The sequence below is a fragment of the Chionomys nivalis genome, chromosome 8 (genome assembly GCF_950005125.1).
Source record: "Chionomys nivalis chromosome 8, mChiNiv1.1, whole genome shotgun sequence".
Taxonomy (NCBI): Eukaryota; Metazoa; Chordata; class Mammalia; order Rodentia; family Cricetidae; genus Chionomys; species Chionomys nivalis.
The window spans coordinates 26,566,570-26,578,721 of NC_080093.1; the positions used below are offsets into that span (position 1 = coordinate 26,566,570).

The 12,152-nt window shown below is 39.7% G+C and overlaps 1 non-coding gene across 1 annotated transcript; it reads left to right on the forward strand.

The window, feature by feature from the left end:
* The first annotated feature begins 7,178 nt into the window (after positions 1-7,178).
* On the forward strand, positions 7,179-7,308 carry LOC130880841 (small nucleolar RNA SNORA38). Its single transcript, XR_009057644.1, has one exon. It is a non-coding gene; the product is annotated as a small nucleolar RNA SNORA38 (small nucleolar RNA).
* The last annotated feature ends 4,844 nt before the right edge of the window (positions 7,309-12,152 follow it).

Sequence of the window (12,152 nt, forward strand, 5' to 3'; positions counted from 1 at the left end):
CACCCCCCCACCCGCCTGCTTTTTATTAGAATTTGAAAATAAGCAGGACACATCAGAAGCATGAATTTGAACAGGGGCTTATTTCAACAGAAATTGAAATTCCAGGCCTCTACTATGATTTCGATCAGGCTAGAGCTGACACAACACCTCAAAATGGTATGCTTGTTAATCACGAAGGCTCTTTAGAGAGTAGAAACAGCCGTCCTTATAATTTGGGTACACTGAGTCATGGCCTAACAGATGTGTCCCATTATTAAGTATGAACTCATCTGCTATATGGAGGAAACACCCACATTTCTCCCGTGTGGTTAGATACACAAACCAGCACTTGAGTTTTAAAGATGTTCTTAGTGTCTAATGTGTGAACCAGCAGGACATGACTTTATGTGCAGCCATGTGTGTGCAGAAGCCATGGAGACTGTAATAAGGCATTGGAGCCCCCGGAACTGAAGTTATAGGCGATTATGAGCCCTCCTGTGGGTGTTGGGAACTTCACTCGGGTCCTCTGCAAAAGTAGTAAGCACTCAGCCACTGAGCCATCTCTCCAGCCCCAACAGTTGAGTGTTAGGCTGTTAGACTTGGACTCAAAAGTTATGACATTTAAATACCTTGGTTTTTCTACCAGAACCCCAGTGTATATGCCAGTTGAGGAAAGAAGCGGTAAACCGTGTGATGATCCAAACTTAAGAAAGTTGGACCACAGTTTGCAAGTGACGCTTTCCCATAAAGACACCACCACCATTTTTAATCTTCCAGTTAAGTATCTCCTCCCTAGTTCTAACAGGAAGGAAATACTACAAAATCAAGAATAGATCCAACTCGAATGCTGAAAATTTAAGACTTGCTGTGCAATAATTCTGAGACAAGTGTGCTCTTTATGACATGTCACTTTGTAGACTCTCAAGAGACTAAAAATTCACCATCAGTTTTATTTTTTCTTAGAAGGTTACTTAAATTAGCACTCACTGAGTTTTAAGCCTTACACTTTATAGTGTAAGGTGCTTGTTTGGTTGTTCATTTGTTTTCAATATGACACATTTTTTTTTCAATTGCTGTAATCTTATATTTACAGAGTCGTAGGTTTCCTTGTGGCATTTCCACACGTACCTAGTTTTGACTGTAGTTCTGTCTCTATCTCCCCAGCTCAAAACCCCACTTAGATCTTTCTCCAGTGTTCCTCCTTCCTTTCTAGATCTGTCATAGTACCTTGTCCACCCATCACCCTTAGTAAAGCTTCCTCTGCTCCTCATGGGCCCCCTTTTAGTTTCCCAGTGTCTACACACACTCACATAGATATACACCAAAAACTAAAGTCTGAAAATGAGAACGAGCATAGGGTGTTAGTCTTTCTAAGCCTAGGCTACCTCAGTATTGCCCAGTTCTATTGGTTTCCTTAAAATTTCATTTTTCTGTCTGGCTGAGTATAATTCCATATATATGTATAGATATTTATCAGTATATATATTATATATAATATGACATATGTATTATATAATGCAGAATATTTGTTTTGATTATTCATCCATTGATGGACATCTAGCCTGATTTCTTTTCCTAGTTGTCAATAGAGCTATGGTAAGCATGGCTGAGCAAGCATCTCTGTAGTGGGATGTAGACCCCTTGGGTGTGTATCTGAATGACAAAGCTGAGCAAGCATCTCTGTAGTGAGATGTAGACCCCTTGGGTGTGTCTGAATGGCAAAGCTGGGATGTACAGAAGTTCTGTATTTCAGCCTTTCGGGAAACGCTGACTTACATAGTAGCTACAGCTCTTTACACTCGACCAACCCTAACACAGGTTCCTCTTTTCCTTCACCCTTGCCACCATTTGCTGTCATGTATTTTATTGATGCTAGTCATTCTGATGGGGAGAGATGGAATCTCAAAGTCGTTTTAATTCACATTCTCTGGTCACTAACGATGTTGAAGATTTTTGAAAATACTCATAGACCATTTATATTTCTTCTTTTGAGAACTTTATCCATTTTCTTGGCCTGTTTTTTATTATTATTATTATTACTTTTTCCCCCTTTGAAACAGGGTTTCTCTGTGTAGCCTTAGCTGTCCTGGAACTCACTCAATAGATCAGGCTGCCCTCAAACTCACAGAGATCTTCCTGCCTCTGCCTCCCAAGTGCTGGGATTAAAGGCATGTGCCACCACTACCTGGCTTATTTTTTCATTTTTAATTAAAATATAGTTACATCTCTTTCCCCCTTTTCTCTCCAACTCCTTCCAAGTCTCCTACAAGACCCTCTCAAGCTGATGGCCTCTTTTTCTTTGGTTATTCTTACATATGAATAAACATATATATATATATATGCATAAACATAAATATATAAATACAACCTGCCAAGTCCCATTAGTGTTGCTTATGTATATGTGACTTCAGGGCTGACCATTTTGTACTGGATAAAACATTAGGGCACTCATACCAAGGAGAGATTGGTTCTTCTCTCTCTGCAGTCATTGGTTGTCTGGAGTTCTTTGTTTAGGGACCGTGACCCATGATTTTCTTCTTCGGTCCGTGCTAGGATGTTTATGGATGATGTCATTGTTCAGATCTTTAGTAGGCAGCCATGTTGTTGAGGTGTCATGGGTGTACCTCCCCTGTCATTTCCAGGAGATACAATCTCACAGCAGACTTCCTGGTCGCCTGGCTCTTACAATCTTTCTGCCCACCTCTTCTGCAATGTTCTCTGAGCTTTAGGTGCAGGTGTTTGTTGTAGATGTATCCTTTGGGACTCCCCATGATCACAGCGTTATGACCGGTTGTTGCTTTCTGAAATGTTCTCTGTTTTCTGCAAGAGAAACTTCTTTTGCTGGAGGGGTAAAAGCTGCATTTTATCTATGGGCTTGAGTTTTAGGATGCAGTTAGGAATTATGCTGGTCTAGTACAGTGATGGTAGTGGTTTCCTTCAGATCCATGACCTCACTAGCCCCAGGTATTTTTCAAGGTTTCTAGATATTATTTCTCTCTTGTTGAACGGGCCTTACTCCCCGTTAGACAGCCAGGGTTACCAGCAAGATATGAGAACCAGTCTTCCATCATTAGGATATCTTGCCAGGCTGGACAATGTTGTGGCTCCTAGGCATCACATCTGGGTAGCATTGTTGATTGCATTTCTCCCTTGGCATCATAAAGAGTATTTTCTGTCCTATGGCAGCTACTCAAATCAATCTTCTGGGTTCCATCTCCGAAGTGTGTAGAGCCTTCAGCTGTAGGGACTTAACTTCAACCTATGAGAGGCAACCAAGGACAACAGCAATGGCCTATATGGTTCTGGAGGTCATTTGGAATACCCTGACAAACAACTCAAATGGAGATATCCCAGGCCTGGTAGTGGGGATGATTGTGGCAGGATATAGGTAATCTGAAGGGTGGAATGGGGAAATCTGGAAAGGGGGCTTCTTCCATAGAGGAGGATAAGGATGCCAATACAGAAGAAGAGGGGCAAATAATGAACAAGTACCATTAGTGATGTTTTATAAAGTCTCCAGAAATCATTGTTTCCTATTCATGTAAAATTATATCTAATACATGTACACACACAAATACTTTAAATGAAGCTTTACCACTTGGGCTGACAATGCTCCTCACAAGAGCCATAGAGTATCTTAGCCATTTTTTTTTGGATTAAATTATTTTCTTGTTTAGTTTTTTGAGTTCTTTGTACATTCAAGATATTAATCTGTCAGATACTGCTTGATATTCATTCAGCAAATATTGGTGCCAGATAGAACTATAGTTTGTCTAGCACATGTGTTTACTAATGATCACCTCGGAAAGAAACGATCACTTTGCATGCTCCTGCATTCTCAGTTGCTACCAAGCTACCTCTTCCTGGTTAGTCAGTCTGTAGTGACCCTGTTAGAACTACATACAGAGCCTAGGATATACTCAAATGACTTATAAACACTAAATTTGTCCCTAGCTGAGTATTATTTTCCTCCTGATTATCTCTTAAGTTTATTCTGTTTTATAATCGTAGGTAAAGCTAATCCATATCTTTTCAACGTCATGGTACTCTGACAAGGATTAAACTGAGCCGTGACATGTTTTGAAAAGGGAAAGGCTAGATATCTTCTGAAGAGGACAAAAAACCCACAAGCTCTGTAAACAAAGTCCAAACTCCATGACTCACTAACTGAGGACATTGATCTGGAAACAGAGCCCAAACTCTGTGACTCACTAACTGAGGACTTTGATAAGTTATCTAAACTCTCCGATCTTTGTTTCCTATCTGAAAACTTTGCAATCTTTGAACCTACACTGTGTGGTTAATGACAGATACTTATAACCCACGTAAGTGGGTGCTGTAATTGTGTTTTATTAGTATTCGTGTTTGATGTTTTTCCTGTGTAGTATGTATTTATTTCCACAGATCATTAAGTAAATGCTTCTTCCATGAACTGGTCATGGAGAAAATTGTATAGCTTATTTCATAATAAAAATCTCCCTGTGTCTCATAGTAGACTGTTAGTTCCTACAGTAGTGGAATTTAGTAGGATGAGAAACTATGTTTTCATGTCAAGTCATGTCCTAATTCTCTGATCAGTGCGTAAAATGGCTGTCCCTCGAGGGACCTACTCCTCTGCTGATCTGTAATCAGGTGGAGTACACACAGTACAAAGCATAGCTGCCCTTTGTAGAAATCATGAGTCACTCACTCTTCCTCGTAAGAGGCTGTGAAAGCTACAGCAATATGCTTGACAAATCTGCCATAATCCACCATGACAAGAGACAAAATGGAAAATTAGTGCGTCAAGGTATTTGAAGAAATTGAAGAAGATGGAACCCAGAATAGAGATAATTTAATTCGTGACAGGAGAAAACTTGTCTTTTCAGTGAAGACAGGGAGGGTGGGTGACCATATGGCTAAAAGCGTAGGGACTTCATGGGACCCACACCAGATGGCCAGTTTCTGTAGTAATAGTGGAGGCAAGATTGCCTGAAGAGGGGGACAGACGGAAGTGGAGCCTTGGAAAGTGCAGCTGACACGTCGGGTTTGACTGGCTTGAGTTTGTAATCGGAATGAAAGTGGGAAAGGATCTGTAGCTAAAAGAAATGGGGAAACAAAAGTTGATTGGTCAGCTTTGACAATCAAAGAATACAAGACTTGGACCTCTAGTGACTGCATAATTTTATCCATAAGTGAAAATTAGCTTCTGCGTTTAGAGTGGGAGGAAAACTTGACTCAGCCATTTTGCATTATTCTTTAAGTAGAATTTTTTCAACCTACGACACTAAAAATAGGCTGTATTATCCCTAGGGTGTCTAAAATAGCCATGGCAATGATAACATTACATAGTACCGTAGATGGCATCTTAGTGACAGTCATTTGCTGTGCTTTTTAAGGGCTGTACTACACAACAACACAGATTCTGATGGTGGGCTTTCTAACTTTCAACTCAAACTTCATTGTTTACTCTCCACAAGATCTTAAGCAAGTTAAAGTCTTCTGCTTTTCCATTTCACCTATCAAGAGTTGAATATCCTACACCTGATAGCACCTACGACGTGAGACTGAAAAAGTTAAATGGGACAGTTAACGAAAACTCTGTAGACTCTTGCTCCACCCTGCTATCAGTTATTTCTTTTAGGCAGCATTTAGACTTCTTATTTCCACTTCTCCCCTGGTCGAGTAGACTGACAGATGGTCATTTTTCATAGATATTTATTATCTCACAGCAACATTAAGCAACTGACTTAATGCCTTTGCCAGGAAAGCTGCTGCTTCGTTATCTTACCGCCCTCCGGTTGTTTCAGTCCTCTTTCTACTTTTTCCAGTTGTTGGCTTAATGTCCACTTGCTTTTCACCTCAGTAAATAGCTGAATAGATGGTGTAAAATGGACGGGGCTGTAGGGATCCTTGCATCGGTAGCATTTCCTTTTTGCTTAATTGTACAGGCTCTTCAGGTCACCAGTGCTGCAGACTCTAAGATACGTTTGCTCAAAAACAGTAGCTAACCACAGTTTGTTCCCTAACCTACCTATGCATAAGCATGGCGGTGGCATGCTGATTATACTCTCCATTGTGCCCAGCTTGAAGAATTGACAAAGTTTTACCTCTGGTGTCTGGACATATCTTAAGATAATGTTGTTAATATCTTTGTTTTTATTAAAACTTGGTTCTAAGTCACACACAAACCAAAATTCCGATGGGTTTAAGTTACTAATGTTCTTTGCATCATGTGTTACTCCCCATTTAATGGAAGAAACAACTGCTATACATTTGCTGATCCTTTTCTAGTGATGTTAGCATTGCTGCATGGCTGCATATTTTCTTCCCGAAGTCTCATATACCCAAAGTAAATTGGTATCACTTCACAGAGATAAATAACGACTTTCCAAACCCTGCTTGTCTTGTCTGTGGCAGCAGTCCTTTGATCCTAGCATTCAGGAGGCAGAGGCAGGTGGATCTCATGAGTTCAAGGCCAACCTGGTTGACAGAGCAAGTTTCGTAACAGCCAAGGCTACACAGAGAAGCCCTGTTCTCGAAGAAACAAAAACCTTGACTTGAGAACAAAATACATGGTCATGATTATATTAGCATCTTTTGTGCAGTGTTAGTTTTCCAAAATACAAAGTCTTTTCACGCCCTTAGGTCATAGTGGTTCTATTTTGTTAGTTCTTTTGTAGGAAGGCAGGTTTTTTTTTTTTTTTTTTTTTTTTAAATTTAGTGTTTGAATGTCCCTTTATATAACCTCCATGGTCAATTTAAAACCACATTTTTTCTCTTTTAGTTTTGTCTTTTATTTGTTTGTTGTAGAAAGAAAAGATTTTTGCTTGGATTGAATTGGTTGTCTGTTTTTGATATATCAACAAATATTAAATGTCAAACAGTACCTAAGTCAGAAGACAATATAGGTCCCTATGTGCTATACACATAGCTGCAGCCACCTTACTAAACAAGACAGTTTACTGTCCAAGAAAGCACATATAATGGTTCCATAACACCTTTATCCCCACATATTATCTTTCCCCTTGTCTGATTCTGTACTGTAAGAGATAAGGCAGGGCTGGAAAAAAATTGTTAATACTCTAATACAGGAAGCTAGTAAAAAGCATTCCTTCTATCATACAGTAAATATATTCTCAGCAATTCTTTGGTGAAAAGGTGGGTTAATTATTTGTGTGTTAGGTGTGTGTATAAAAATGAATGAAAAGAGAAATGGATCCTCCTGCAAAGGCGTGTTTTGGGCTCCTTGTTCTTGGACATGTAAGAATCGGAGGCAGAAAAATGTGGATTTGCAAAGTCTGAGCCCAGCTTGCTCTGTTCAAGCTCTGGATCATCCATCCCACAGAGAAGAGAAGAAATTAAAAAAGAAAAGAGAAATGGGCAGGGTGGAAAGCTACAATATAGAAATATAGTTTGCAGTATAATTATCTCCTTTTATCTTCCCAGCTATCTCATGATGTTGCAGACTAACACTGATAAAATGTTGTGAATGCAGAATCAGAATTCACATGCCTTTCCTGGAGTTGCCCAACAAGGATTAAGTTACATCCATTCTAGAATGTAATCAAAGGAAGTGGAGACATCCTGTGTTTCTTTCCTTCAGACCTTTTCTTCCTCCTTGCATGTTTTAAGTTGCTCTCAAGTGTTGTTGGTTTTGCTGAAATCACTTATTAAGGGCAATAGAAAAATCACAGATTGTTATATTCTAACGCCATTTCCTTGGCTCTGTGTAATCTTGGGTCTCAATACCATGGCTATGGAGTGTGGGAGGTAGTGAGCAGGTTCGAAGGAAGGAGGATAAGATGAGATGTGAGATGGAGGTGAGCAGGGTCGGGACACTTGTAGGCAAGATGAAATGTAGAAGCTAAGCAGGAGATGCAAATGAAAACCAAACAGAAGTCCATTCTTAGCACAGAACCTTTAGAAGGTAGCCTACATGTGCACCAGGCCTTACAGGAGGGTTGCAGGAGCTACATTACAGCAATACCCATGCTATTCTCTTAAGTGAGAGATCAGTGTTTATAACACAGTGGAAAGTCCTCACTGGGCTTGTGTTCTGCAGTCTGATATGTCTTCCAATAACGTGATGACCTAAAAGTGAGAGCGCTGATTTCAGTTCTTCCTGTAAACATCTAAGAACTCTCTGTATTGTTCTCGTTCTTAGCTATTTTAACTTCTTAAGATCTATCTATTTATTTTATGGGTATAAACAGTTTGCCAGCATGCATGTATGTGTACTACATGCATGCCTGGTGTCCGCTGAGTTCAGAAGAGGGTGGTTGGATTCTCTAGACTGGAGTTACAGAAGTGGGTGCTGGGAACCAAACTCAGGTTCTTTGCAGGAGCAACAACTGCTCTAAACGACTGAGCCATCCTTTAGCCTTGTAGAAGTTCAGTTTGGAAAATATCCTTAACATTTGATCTAGCTGGTTTCCTTAATGGCTGCTTGTTTTGTTTTTTATAAATGTCTTTATAAGAATGTTATAATTGATACAATGTTCACAAATATTAAACAGAAAATGTAACAACACAAACTATTCTTTGCCTGATGACACTGGAGATATATATTTCTTCTTATGGTTTTAGGCATTTGAGAAAAAAGTAAGTGCTGACTCTTTTGACTCTTTTTTTTTTTTTTTTTTTTTTTTTTTGAGACAGGATTTCTCTGTAGTTTTGGTGCCCATCCCGGAACTAGCTCTTATAGACCAGGCTGGCCTCAAACTCCCGGAGATCCGCCTGCCTCTGCCTCCCAAGTGCTGGGATTAAAGGCGTGCACCACCACCGCCTGGCTTAGTGCTGACTCTTTTACAATCACTTGAGTTGAGAGTCATGAAGACAAAGTAAACAAGGATTAAAACAGAAAAAAAAATTAAGTTGAAACTAGAAAGATAGCGCAGATAGTCTAAAATAAAAATAAATAAAAAAATTAAAAAGGTGGTTCTTTGAAAAGCTCAACAAAATCGAAAATCCTTAGGTCAATTAAGAAAAAAGAGCAAACACTCAGATAACACGATAAATGAAGGCAATTTAACACTTCACAAGGACAAAATGATTCTAAGAAAATATTATGTGTCCAACAAAGTTATGTAACTTATTATAGGTAAATGGACCAGTTTTTAGAAACTCACAACCTGCTAAAATTGCTTCAAGAAGAAAGCAGCAATCTGAACAGACCAGTTTCAAGCATGAAGATAGAATCAGCAATGAGAAACCTCCTCAAACAAACCCAGGACAAGGTGACTTCATTGGTGTCTTCTGTCAAACAGAAGGGAAAGAGTCAGTACTTTCCCTTCTCAAACACTTGCAGACGAGGAAAGAACTCTTCCTAACTCATTGATGAGACCAGCATTACCCTAACAAAAAAGGCAAGAACTTCACAACTACAGACTAATAGCCCTTGTGAGTGTAAGTGCAAACATTCTCCCCAATAGGCCAGGAAGTGTATGATCCTGCTCACGATAAATGGATTGTGTACTGTTATGTTTTATTCAATGAACTTTAATGAAGATTTTTAAGAGCTATTCATATGTAAAAATCATTGTAATACACCACATTGATAAAATGATTGATTGATTTTTTGAAGCCATAAAAATAAGTCTGTTTATTTTTGGATTTTTGAATCTCATTGTTAGCCTTTACTGGCCTGGAACTTGCTATGTAGACAAGGCTGGCCTTGAGCTCATAGAAATCCACCTCCCTGTGCCTCCTGAGTATTGGGTTCAGGTTGTATGCTACGATGCTTGGCATGACAACTCAATATTAAATGAGAAAAGTAAATAAATGTTCTCTGAGAAATATATATGAAAAGATGCTATTCAAAACCCCTTGATGAACGCCAGAAAGAAAAAATGAATCACTAGTGCTGATGAAGATCTGGAGAAATTGAAGACCTGGTATGTTAGGATATTAAACAGTACTTTCACTGTGAAATACACCTTGGCCATATCTTAAGAAGCAAAATGTAGAATAACCATATGGCCAGTAATTGCTTTCTTATGTATATATTTTCAAAGAATTGAAAGCAGCAACTGGAACAGATACTTGTACTCAAATGTCTATAGCCCCACTATTCACAGTATCCCAAAGGAGAAACACCACATGTACCCATCAGCAGAGAAACGAATAGGCAAGATGCAATGTACATATGAAAGGGAACATTATTCAAGCCATCAGGAGGATGAAGAGTTCTGTGGCAATTGGATTAACTGTGCAAGCAATGTGTCTGGTGTAGTGGCCCAGTCACAGAAGGCTAAGTACTGTGTGATAGGGTACCACTCACATAAAATGCCCACGGTTGGTGAATTCATGGAGAGATTATATTAGGCCTGGGAGGGGAGAGAGGAGGCGCTGATGAGCGATGACCAGTATTTTATAATTAAGGCCTTCTGGATTACTAATGCTTAGAGTGATGGCTGTAGTGGAGTTTCTGCCCTTAGACTGAATCCCAGGGATAAAGTATCTCTCCTTGCACGTGCAGAAACTGCTGTTCTCAGGATTAAGCAGAACGCTAGTGTCCTAGGACAGGAGGGGAGGGACATATACTGATAAAGCCCAGCTCCGCTTCGTGGTGGTTACAGATAATTCTGGGGAGCAGAATAGAAGCGTCTTGTCAGAAAGAGGAGGCTGCAGGCAGGAGATCAAGGCATACTCAGGTTAGCTGTTGCCAAGAGCCGTAAACAAGATCTTAGTTCCTTCTTTATGAAAAACTGAACACTAAAGACACATGTATTAAAATAATGCCCACATTTGTTCATTTATTCCACAGTCATTTACTTCATGCTACATGCACTCGGGAGGCAGAGGCTTGTGTATCTTTGTAAGTTTGAGACCAGCCTGGTCTACAGAGCTAGTTCCAGGACAGCTAGGGCTACACAGAGAAATGCTGTTTAAAACAAACAAACAAAAAAACAAACAACCCTCCCCCAAATCAATTCCTGTTTATTTTTTTCAGATTTGCATAGACACTACTCTGGTGTCCAGCCTGGTATCCTTTTACAGTTGTAGCAAATAAACTCTTTTTCCTATTCTGGCCTGAAGAATGAATTTCCTCCGTGTCTCTAGTGTCTTCCCTGCGACTGTGGTGAACACCTGGTTCTCTAGAAGCAATACTGTGGGAGGGAAGGCTGGTAATGAGAGACCAAAACCAGAGAAGAGGCCCCCATGAGGAAATTTTCAAAAGCTTAGTCCAGAACTCCCAAACAAGCTAAGCACAGCGATGCGCAACCTAGCACTAGGGAGGCTCGGTGAAAGGATTGAGACTGCAAGGTCAGCCTGAGGCACGCGAGACCCTGCCCCAGACAGCAAAAATAGACTTTCACTGTGGCCCAGAGAGCAGTCTCTTTTGGAGATAGTTCCTCGGGTTGCTAAGTAGAATGTTTATTCTAAAGCCTTTGGGTGGAATATTCTATTGACATCTGTTAAACCCATTTGATTGGTTATGCAGTTTAAGTCTCAAGTTTTTTGTTCAATTTCTATCTGGAAAATTGATCTTTTGATGAATCGGTTATTTAAGTCACTCACTATTATTTTATCTAGACTTATCTGTCTCTTTGTGTCCAGTAGTATTTTTTTCTTGTGATTAAGTGTAATTTATATGCATTTATCATTGTTATATATTATTGACAGATTCACTTTATTGAGTGTACTGGCTTTCTTTATTATTTCTGCTTTATTTTGCTTTAAGTCTACTTTGTCAAGTAAAACAATGGCTTCTCTTGTCTATTTCCTACTTCTGTTTACTTGGTGTGTAGCTTTTCGCCCTTTGACTCAGCCTCAGACAAAAGTCCCATTTATTTTTGCATTTATAGATGTACAAGACCACACCAGGTAGCTTTCAGTGCGGCATGCTGAAGGCTTATGCTACCATGATGGGTTTTTAACTGTGGTCACAAATTCCCTACTCATGGTAATTATAAGTTATCTTTCTATCCTCTGCATAAATTTAAATTTTTTCTTACATTTTTCTGTGTTTCCCCTCCTGGCAATTCTTATATTTTATTATTATTTTTCTCTTTCTCTTTCCTTCATGTGTAGGTTCCTGGGGTGAGCAGGCATGTGTGTATGTGTGTTCAAACACGTGTGAATGCACTTGTGTGAGCAGGCACACGTGCATGTGTGTGCTCCTGTCTGAGGAAGCCTGTGGTGGACAGCTGCCGTCCTCCACTGCTCCCCCACCTTATTCACTGAGGCAG